The 11157-nt window shown below is 30.7% G+C and overlaps 1 long non-coding RNA gene and 1 pseudogene across 2 annotated transcripts; one reads left to right on the plus strand and one right to left on the minus strand.

Annotated features, from left to right (window-relative positions):
• Positions 1 to 2519: 2519 nt before the first annotated feature.
• On the minus strand, positions 2520 to 3637 carry LOC149888039 (uncharacterized). Its single transcript, XR_016452393.1, has 2 exons — positions 3603 to 3637; positions 2520 to 3371 (listed from the first exon to the last, which is right to left on the minus strand). It is a non-coding gene; the product is annotated as an uncharacterized LOC149888039 (long non-coding RNA).
• Positions 3638 to 5643: 2006 nt separating this feature from the next.
• Positions 5644 to 9411, plus strand: LOC149888040 (52 kDa repressor of the inhibitor of the protein kinase-like; annotated as a pseudogene). The gene is made up of 2 exons (XR_016452382.1): positions 5644 to 5923; positions 6335 to 9411. The product of XR_016452382.1 is annotated as a 52 kDa repressor of the inhibitor of the protein kinase-like (transcript).
• The last annotated feature ends 1746 nt before the right edge of the window (positions 9412 to 11157 follow it).

An 11157-nucleotide genomic window follows, 5' to 3' on the forward strand; every position in this document is an offset into this window, starting at 1 on the left:
CGATAACTAAACCGATATTATCGTTTCATAGACAAAATCATATCGTTTGATATCGTTATCATTTTATATCGTTATCGGTTCAAAATATCGGTTCATACCGATATACCGATAACGATACGCAGACCCTAATGCTAACATCAAATAGTTATTCTTGCGGTTTGCCATAAATTGGATTTGCTAATTTTTTTAAAACTGTGACAAATTATTTTTCTTTACTTTCTTTATTCATTTTATGTAAAAGTTATTTTTCCTCAACTGTATACATTTCTGTTGTTAAACATATATATATATATATATATATATATATATATATATATATATATATATATATATATATATATATATATATATATATATATATATATATATATATATATATATATATATATATATATATATATATATACAGTAGCGTCCAAAAGTAATTGGACAAACACCTTTTTTGTTATATTTTCTCATTAAGTTAATATTTTTAAATGAAATTTCGCGTAAGTGTGTCAAATTATACTACAATTATGAAAAACAAAACAAAAATTCCCTTTTGAAAGTAATTACTCAAAATTTTGCTAAAAGAATGGAAATGATAGGCTCAAAAGTAATTGAACAAACTAAGTTCTAACAATGTTGATATAATTTAGATTATTTTAACTTCTTTTTCTGAAGGCAGATTTTTATAAAAACATTCAATTATCAATAATTTGCAATGGGACATAATAAATATTTAAGCGAGGCACTGAAAAAGTTGATTATACATAACTACTATGCATCTAATAACGGTAAGACTGTGCGACAACTGTTAATAGATATGAACATTCCGCGATCAACAGTTGGTTATACATTAAAAGTTTTTCAACAACGGAGTCACTTCCAAGTTTCAACGAAGTCAGGACGCCCGAAATCAACAACTTTTCGCCAAGATGTTGTAGTAAGATCGTCAAAGGCAGATCCGCGCAAGAGTGCTAAAGAAATTCATAGATAATTTACTCAGTCACATCAAAATTCTTGCTCTTATGCAACAGTAAGGCGTCGCTTGAGACAAAACAACCTTTTTGGCCATCAACCTGTTAAAAAACCTTTTGTTTCAGCAAAAAATTGTAGAGAACGGTTAAAATTCGCTAAATTGAACAGCAACCCAATGGTTAAAAATACTATGGAGTGATGAGTCAAAGTTTAATATGTTTGATCCTGATGGTATTAAATATATTCGACGTCCAATAGGTCTTCGAAATGATGTTAAATACCAAGTTCCTACAGTAAAGCATGGGAGTGGTTCAATAATGGTTTGGTAATGTTTTGGCCGTGATGGAATAGGTCCAATCTATCGATTTTAAGGCATTACGGACAAAAACATGTGTAAAGGAATAATCAAAGATATAATGCTGCCACATGCAAAAGACAAAATGTTGCGTGGTTGGACTTTCCAACACGACAACGATCCGAAACACACCTCCAAGCTAGTCACGGAATTTTTAGCTCAAAAGAGAGTTTGTACCTTGGAATGGCCGTCACAATCTCCGGACCTGAACCCAATCGAACATCTTTGGGAACATATTGAGAGAAAAATTAGTGTTCGGAAACCATCTAATCAGCATGATTTGTTTGAGTTGATTAAGCGCACCTGGGAGGAAATACAAATCGATGTTTTATTTAGTTTGGTTCATTCAATCCAACGTTGATGTAATGCTGTCGTTGTGGCAAAAGGTTTTCCAACGAAGTACTAGGATCATGCACAGATTATATACATTATGTAACAGAATATAACACTATGTAACATTATGTATATTATTTAACAGAAATCTTCATAAAAATTGCTGAAAATTTATCCTTTGTTGAGAAAGTGCTTTTTTTAAACGACATATTTAGTTTGTCCAATTACTTTTGCGCCAATCATTTCCATTCTTTTATTAAAAATTTGAGTAATTTTTCCCAAATTAGGATTTTTGTTTTCTTTTTCATAATTGTAGTATAATTTGACATGCTTATGCAAAATTTCATTTAAAAATGTAAACTCGATGAAAAAATATAACCAATAAGGTGTTTGTCCAATTACTTTTGGACGCTACTGTGTATATATATATATATATATATATATATATATATATATATATATATATATATATATATATATATATGGCGCTATTTTCCTTTCACACACCCTAATTTTTTTATGCAGATTATAAAAGATCGTCATCCAAAAATAAGAATATGTATAGTAAACAATACTTTTAGACCAACTCAATGTACTCTAAACTAAATCTGAAAAAATTAAAATACGAAAACGTTAATATTCGCTATTTTTTCAACTGGATGACGAATTTAAAAAATGAAAATATTTATGAAGAAATTAACCTCTTATAGCCCCGAGTTGCCTGTAGTCAACATACCAAAAAATGGTTTAAAAGTTTAATTAAAGTGATATTTTATAATAAAAAGAATGCTGAAAACTTTAGTTCAATATTTAACCAATCAAAATAAACAGACATTAAAAGGTTATACATTGAATTCTCAGGTTTATAAGCTTTTCGATTTTAAAAGATACAATTTTTGCGTGTTTGTAAATAAGGTCAGTTTTTAATCTTTGTTTTTCAGAAATATATTGTCTTTTTGGAGTTCAAAAAATGACTAATTTGTTTAATAACATATTTCATGTGGTTTTATATATTTTTCACATTAATTTTTCATCAAACGAGTTTTTAAATATAATTTAAACCTTCGTTGCTTTAAAGCAACATTGCGCATATCCGCTTAAAAAGTGAAACCGCAAAGTTTTGTTTGAAAACGCGTTTTGTTGACTTCAAGTAAAAAGATGGGATAAAAAAGAAAAAAAAAGAGATTTTAGTTGATTGTTCCTCTGCTATCGTCACCTATAACAAATGCATGGGAGACGTCGATCTTTTAGATGGACTATTGAGCTACTATCGTATTTCTGCTCGTTCAAAAAAGTGGTATCGTCGGCTAATCTGGCATTTTCTTGATGTTTCAGGAGTCCAAGCATGGATTTTGTATAGAAAAGATTCAGAAAATTAAAAAAAACTAATGTCATTAAAATCTTTTAAAGTGCCAATTGCTGAATTATTGATTATGCTAGGGAAAAGGTCAATCAGAAAAGGACGACCTTCAAAATCAGTTGATCTGAATTATAATGCAAAGAAAATAAGAGGTCCTGCAGCGCCAATTCTGAACAAACTCATTCGAAATGATGGGTACAAACATTGGCCAGAGTTTACAGATAAGAAAGGAAGATGTAGATATCCTGGTTGTAATGGTTTCCCTAAGGTAAAGTGCTCCAAGTGTGATGTCCATCTCTGTTTTACGCCAACATCCAACTGTTTTAAGACTTTTCATGAATCCTAAATATTTAATGCGTTTCTCTAAATAAAATGTAAAATCAGAGAGATGTAAAGGAGAAAAATCAGGATTTTTCGTGTAAAGCACTATATTATCAGATTAAAAAAAAATTATTTTAGTACTTTATGCGTCCGTTGTTGCCTGAAAGCAACAAACTCTAAATTGACCAAAAAAAATAAAACAAGTGTTTTTTTTAATTTCATTATTATACTAGGATCATATGTGACTAAAATTCAAAAAAGTATATTTTTTACCCAACAAGAAATTAAAGTGGGCTACAAGAGGTTAAACCTGATTTTCACTGTTGTTAAAATTTTTAAAATTTTGAATGCTTCATTCGAATGCTAATCATTGCGGAAATTATAATATTACAACCAAGAAAGAAAAACCAGGTTTATAACTATAACATTAAAAATTTTTTTTAAAATTGTCATCGCGTTGAAAAAATGACGAATAATAGCGTTTTTGTATGAGTTTTTTAATTTTTCTGATTGAGTTTATAGTACATTAAGTCTGTCTAAAAGCGTTATTTCTTATAAGTTTTTTTACGACGATTTTTCATAATCTGTAATAAAATAGGGTTGGGGGTGGGGGGTGGGGTGGGTGCAAAAGTAACATAGCGCCTATATATATATATATATATATATATATATATATATATATATATATATATATATATATATATATATATATATATATATATATATATATTAGGGTGATCCAAAAAAACCTTTTTTTTACTTTTTGTTATTCCTAAGGTCTAAATGTGTTCATTTATGAAAGAAAACATTGTACCAAAAAAATCAGCCAAGTCGGTTAATATTTAGAGGTCGCGCTGGGGCGATCCTTATACCCCTCTAAAATTGGAATTTTCAAAAGTTCAGTAAAATATTGATCTTCGTTTTCTGTGCACATTTCGGTTATTTACCGTTCGATTTTAATAAAATAAAAACGAAAATAAAGCTCTTATTACGCATAATAATTTTTGTTAAACAACATTTCCATATTAAATGCATATTAAAGCGGCAAAATAAATTGCAAACTAAGCCAAATTTCATTATATTTTATTATATTGGTTTATTATATGGTTTAGTTCAGTTCGAGACTTTATCGAGAGTGTTGTGATTCCTGAAATAAAATTACAATAGTTTATCTATTTTGCTTGACTAATAATATTAATTACAGTATTTTAAGAAAGTGATATAATTGCGAGTTTCAACGAAACTAATTTTGTTTGGAAATATAGGTGACAACAAAATATATTTTCATTCATACACTGTATTAAAGAAAATTTAAAATGGCTGCAGTCGCAAAGTCAACACACAGTTCTACAGCAAAATGGTTAATTGGTCAACCAGTATCAATGCTTTCCCATCTTAAGCTTCCTACGATTTTGGAAGTATTAAAATGTTTTTTCTTCCACCATGAGGTGAAAGGATTGAGTATACATGAAAGTTCGGTAACAGTTATCAAATCAACTTGTGAAATTTGGGAAAAAGCTAAAATTCCTACAATTCGAAAGGATAATGCAGTTACAAGGCTTGAAAAGTTTCATAAAGAATATACGAATCTATTAAAAGACAGAAATAAGAAATCAGCTGTTGCTAGAAGCAAAGTAACAGACTTTGAAAAGAGAATTATGAAACTTTTTGATATTGCGCCAACTAATGTTTTTGATTTAATAAAAATTGCAGAAGATCGCGATTTCCTCATAGATCAACGAGATGATAGAAACATGGTCTTGGGTTCCATTGATAAAGATGATGCAGAGAAAGAAGAAAATAAAGTTTGCAGAGAGATAAGTTTGGATAAACGTTTGCAAAAAGAAGCGTTAAGGAAACAACGCTCTGAAGAAGTAGTTGTTCTTGAGAATTCAACTTCGCCTTCAAGCTCTGCTCAGTGGGGGATCTACAGTACGGCAGATTAGGCAGCCGCCTAAGGAGAAGTATTTTATAATAGTTAATGTGTTACTTTACATTTTTGAAACTTCAGAATTTTTTATGCTTTACGGTTGCACAAAGTTGGCAAATAACAAGATTGCAAACCGCGGAAATGAGCGATAGTGTCAAAAACTCTGATTAGGCGGAATGGCTTTTTCATGCATAAGGCGAAACAAATTTCGCCTAATCTGAGGCTTAAAAAGTCTGGAAATTATAAAAATTAGACTGATTGGATTAAAACTTGGCCGGTTGGGTTTTAGTTGATGCTTAAAAAATCTGGAAATAAAGAAAATATGGTTACTTAAATTAAAATTGGGTCGATTGGGTTATAATTTAGGCATAAAAAGTTTGGAAATTAAACAAATTTGTCCGATTAGGTTAGGGTTTTTGCTCTTTTCGAATTTCTACATTAAGATGTCTAATATTTTTGATAATGTACGAATTGCTTTAGAGAGAAACGATATAGTTACTCTCGAGGAGATTAACAAGAAGTTGTCCTTTGAAGTTGATTCTCTGTGTTTTTTAACTGAAGAAAACTTAAATTTATTAATTAATCAAGGTCATCTAAAGCGAAATATCTTCGCAGAAGCATACTTAAGCAAAAATGCAAAATCAAATAAACTTGTACCTATTCTGTAAGTTATTATTTGCTTATACTTCAGATTAAATAACTTAATGTAAATAAAGAAATAATGCTTTATTTTTATTGTTATTAAATCAGAGGTTTTATGTATAAAGCAATACTGCTTTATTTACATTAAGTTGTTTAATCAGAGGTTTTAATATGCATAGCATGTTGTTCATGTTTTGTTAAAGTTCATGTTTCATTATAGTTCATATTGAATATGAACAAGAATTCAACTGCAAAAGCTACTTATATATATATATATATATATATATATATATATATATATATATATATATATATATATATATATATATATATATATATATCAAGAAATCCATAATAATAAAGCCACATATACATATGTAAGTATTGTTATTTTTAAATGTAGAAATATATTCATTTTTTAAATTCATTTTAGATCAACTTCATCTGGTAACTGTCTCTACAGCTCAGTATCATTTGTTATTGTGGGAAATAATTCATTAGTGGATATTTTAAGGGTTCTCACCTCAATGGAATTGTATATTAATGCTGATTTTTATTCGAAACATCCAATATTTAATGATATAACTAACAGTGGTAAATATAATTTTTTTTCCTATGATAACATTTTAAAGATGACATTGTCTAAAACTGTTGTTGATCAAGATATCACTAAAAATGAAGAATGTGTTCGGTCGGAAGCAATTAATAATTGCTTTGAAAATCAATGGTCATCTTTAATGTGTATCTTAGGTCTTTCATCTGTTGTCAATTCACAAAGTTTTTGTCATTATCCTGAATATGGACTTGATCGGTTTTTTTTTGCATTTAACAGAACAATAAAACCAAGGGTTACCGAGTTGAAGCCAACAAAAAACAAAGTAATACGTATAATGTTCTGTCGGGTAGGTAAGTTACCATCAGGGGTTGCTTTTACACCAAATCATTTTGTACCGCTTGTTGTTTATGATTTAAAAGTGTCACGTAAAAGAAATTTTTTTTCTGTTACGATGCCAGCCAAATTTAAAAAGTTTGATGAAACTCCAACAAAGGAAAAAAAGCAACTGTTTTTGATTTTTTTATCCTCTAAAGGAGCTACTAAATCTTCAACAACATCTGAATTAGATTTGTCTGCAAAAGATAATTTCAATGGTGATATTAATAAATGCTTGATTGTACCTAATGTTGAAAGCTCAATTGACTTTTTTAATAAATCTTTTGACGAATTTGATGTTGCAAATTTTCGAGAACTACGAAGAGAGTTACAATGTAACAAAATTCTGTTTCGTCAAAAAATTCTTCATTTAGTAAAGAATGTGTTTATCCCAGATAATTCTTTCAATTTTCCACAAGGCAAAAACAATAGAAAGTTTTCAATCAAATGGCTAGAGACATTTTCTTGGCTTTGTTATTCTAAAAAATTAAATGGTGGATTTTGCTTGCCATGTGTATTATTTGGAGATGATTTTCCAACAAAGAATTACAAGGTTTCAGTGTTATTTAAAGAACCACTGAAAAATTTTAATGACGCTTTCCCAGCCTTAAAACGCCATTGTGATCCAAACATTAACGGTTTGCATTCTCAAACGCAGAGTCTTTTTAATGATGTTATGAGGCAAGCTGCTGGTGATACAAAACCTATTTATGATATCATAGATCAAAACACCCTTGCAGAGATATCTGAGAATAAAAAAAAACTTGGACCAATAATTGATACTATTATTTTGTGTGGCCGTCAAGGACTTGCTCTAAGAGGTCATAATGATGACTCTCAGTATCACTCAGAAATTGGCCAATATAGTACCTATTGTAATGTTGGAAACTTCATGGAGATTCTTAATTATCGTGTTAGAGGTGGTGATACTGAATTAGAAAATCATCTAAAAAACCACAAGAAAAATGCATCATATCTTTCAAAAACTATGCAGAATGAAATAATATTCTGTTGTGGTGAGATAATCTCTGATAAAATTGTTTCCAACATAAAGACTGCCAAATTTTTTTCTATTTTATCAGATGAAGCCATTGATGTTTCAAACAAATCACAAATGTCTTTAGTGTTGCGTTATGTTGACAGTAGTAATAACATTGTCGAAGACTTTGTTAAATTCATACACAACAACGATGGTTTAGATGGGGAAAGTTTGTCTGTTAACATTTTAGACACCATTGCATCCCTAGGTTTAGATATTACAAATTGTCGAGGCCAAGGTTATGACGGTGCTGGAGCTGTAGCTGGAACAAAAAAGGGGGTTGCTGCACGAATTTTAAAGTTAAACAATAAGGCTTTATACACTCATTGTTTTAGCCATCGATTGAATTTAGCTGTGTGTAATTCTTGCGAAGTTCCATTTCTCTGTAATGCAGTGAACCACGTAAAAGAGGTTTCTTATCATTTTAATCTTTCTATTAAAAGAAATTCTATCCTTGAGGCAATGATTTCAGAACACTGTCCTGATAAAAAAAAAAAAAGCTGAGAGATGTTTGTCGAACTAGGTGGCTTGAAAGAATAGATGGGTTAGACACATTTCAGGAATTGTATGTTCCAATACTTTATTCCCTTGAAGCTATAAGCAATGACAGAAATAAGTTTGGGGCAGACTCCCTAACAGCTACATCTTTATTTAAATTAATAACTACCTTTGAATTTATTGTTTCTTTGGTTGTGACTAGAGCTGTTTTCGATGAAACACATGTAGTTACTAAAATGTTACAATCTAGCAGTTTAGATATTCAAACCTGTATAGATCTTATTATCTGTTTGACTAATAGAATTACTGCTATTAAAAACAAAATTGATAGCTTTCATGATAAGTGTTATCTTGATGCCAAAGTTATTGCTGAACAAATTGGGGTTGATGAATGTCGAAAAAGAGCTGTTGGTAGGCAAATCCACCGCGATAAACATCCAGCTGAGAATACATCAGAATATTTTAAACGAGTTTTAACCATTCCTGTAGTTGATCACTTAGATTTAGCTCTTTCTGATAGGTTTGGCAATGATAATTTAACTTTGTTCCACGGCTTGAGTATTATCCCTGATAAAATAATTTCTTTGCTAAATGGTCCATCAGAAAAAAATAATTGGAGGGAGAGCTTTAAGATTTTTTCAGATTTTTTTTCTGAAGATTTGCCAAATCCATTAGCTTTAGAAGCAGAGTGTGGTCTTTGGGAGATATACTGGATACCACTAATAATCCCATTCCAAACAATGTGTCTGATACTCTAAAGTCAATTTTATATATAAAAACTTTTGCCAACATTTTTGTTTGTTTGCAGTTATTAACAACTTCACCTGTGACAACATGTTCTTGTGAAAGATCTATTTCAAGTCTTCGCAGATTGAAAACCTGGTCAAGACCAACTATGTCTGGAGATCGTTTGAATGGTTTAGCATTGATGTATACACATAGAGATATAGTTCCAGATACTCAAGAAGTTATTAAAAAATTAGTTCAAAGAAATGGTAATCGTAGGTTAAACCTTTCGTGAGAATATGAACCTTTCCGTGATTCAGAGATTGTATAAACTTAACGTTATATTTATTGTTATATATTTTGTTATATTCAATTAAAAAATTTGTCTTCAATTATAAAGCTCTTGGTTTTCTTTTCGTTTTGCAACTTAATGAATAGTTTAAAAAACTAAATAGTTTAATTTAAGCTGATTAATTAAAGTTCCATTAAATCCATTATTTGACAGAAGAAAAGTGTCTTTAGTCATATATGAATGATAATAGTAATCCTCAAATTGACTAAAAATTGGCAAATAAAAAAAGACCATTGTTAGCGCTGATGCTATATAATGCGCTGATGATGGTAGCGCTGATTTTAATCTGAACATCACTAAGATTATTTTAATTAAAATTACTATAGAAATTGTGTTCTTATTTTTATAAAGGTATGCTATCATCAAGAAAAAGTCATTTCAAATCATGCAAATAGGGTGGTTCCGTTGGGGGAGCTATGGGTTGGTAGCCCCCCACGCCTAGACAAAGTGAAAACTTAAACAAACGGAAATGGAAACTTTTTAAAAGTATGAATCCAAGTGGGAAGGAGAGTTTACGAATAATTAACGGAGGATAGATAGTGTTTATTTGGTATCTGAGAGTTTTAGTGTCTGGGAGAAATTGGGTTTTGGGGCCCGGTGGCGGTCGTTTTTTAAAAAAAAATTGCTGAAGGAGAAATAAATCCTGGATCCGCCCCTGCTGCTAGTAGCGATCATGATGATATCGTAGTTTTGAAAGGAAAAGATGATGTTGCAGAAAGCTCCGGTCTGAAAAGGAAGCGTTCTATAAAAAAAATTATTACCCCTGAAGTTGTCGCTTCCTTAGATAGAGGAAAAGTAAGCAATCGTGTGGCAATGCGAACTATAGCAGCTACAATGCAAAGTTTAGGAGCTCCCATTGAAGAGTTCTCTATATCTGTTACTACTTTTCATAGGGCAAGAACTGATTATCGTGAAACTCATTACAATGAAACGAAAGAAAATTTCAAACCGGATGTACCTCTCGTAGTTCATTGGGATGGAAAAATGATGGCAGTGAAAAATGAGCGTTTGTCAGTTTTAGTAACAGGGCGTGGTGTTGAAAAACTTCTGGGAGTGCCAAAACTTTCTGATTCAAAAGGAGAAGCCATTGCTACTGCAGTTGTAGCCTCCCTCCATGAATGGGACGCTTCGAATCTTATTAATAATCTCTGTGGCATGTCGTTTGATACCACAGCTAGCAATACAGGATCTGAAAAAGGTGCTTGTAATTTACTTGAAGAAAAATTAGGAAAAGAATTATTGAACATAGCTTGTCGTCATCACATTACTGAAATTGTTGCAGGATCTGAGTTTAAAATTTATTTTCCAACAACGTCCGGACCAGATGTTGCTATTTTCAAACGATTTAAACAAGCCTGGAAGAATATCAAGAAAGATGATTTTAGCCCAACAGTGCAAGATGAAGAAGCTGAAAGATATCTTTCAAACGTCTCGATTGAAAAAAAATCATCTATAGTTAATTTCTTAAAAAAATGTTTGCAAGACTCACAACCACGAGATGATTATAAAGAACTTCTTGAATTATGTCTAATATATTTAGGAGAGCAACCTCCTAGTGGAATAAGATTTAAAGCACCTGGAGCCTTCCATCATGCTCGGTGGATGGCAAAACTTATTTATTCAATTAAAATATGGTTATTTAGAGATCAGTTTAAAATGGTGCAACATGAATTAAACGCAGTAAGAGATATTAGCATGTTTGCTGCGTTA

This window comes from Hydra viridissima, unplaced genomic scaffold, assembly GCF_058129835.1.
Source record: "Hydra viridissima isolate aposymbiotic clone 2 unplaced genomic scaffold, HvirCarnegie_v1 scaffold_5, whole genome shotgun sequence".
Lineage (NCBI taxonomy): Eukaryota > Metazoa > Cnidaria > Hydrozoa > Anthoathecata > Hydridae > Hydra > Hydra viridissima.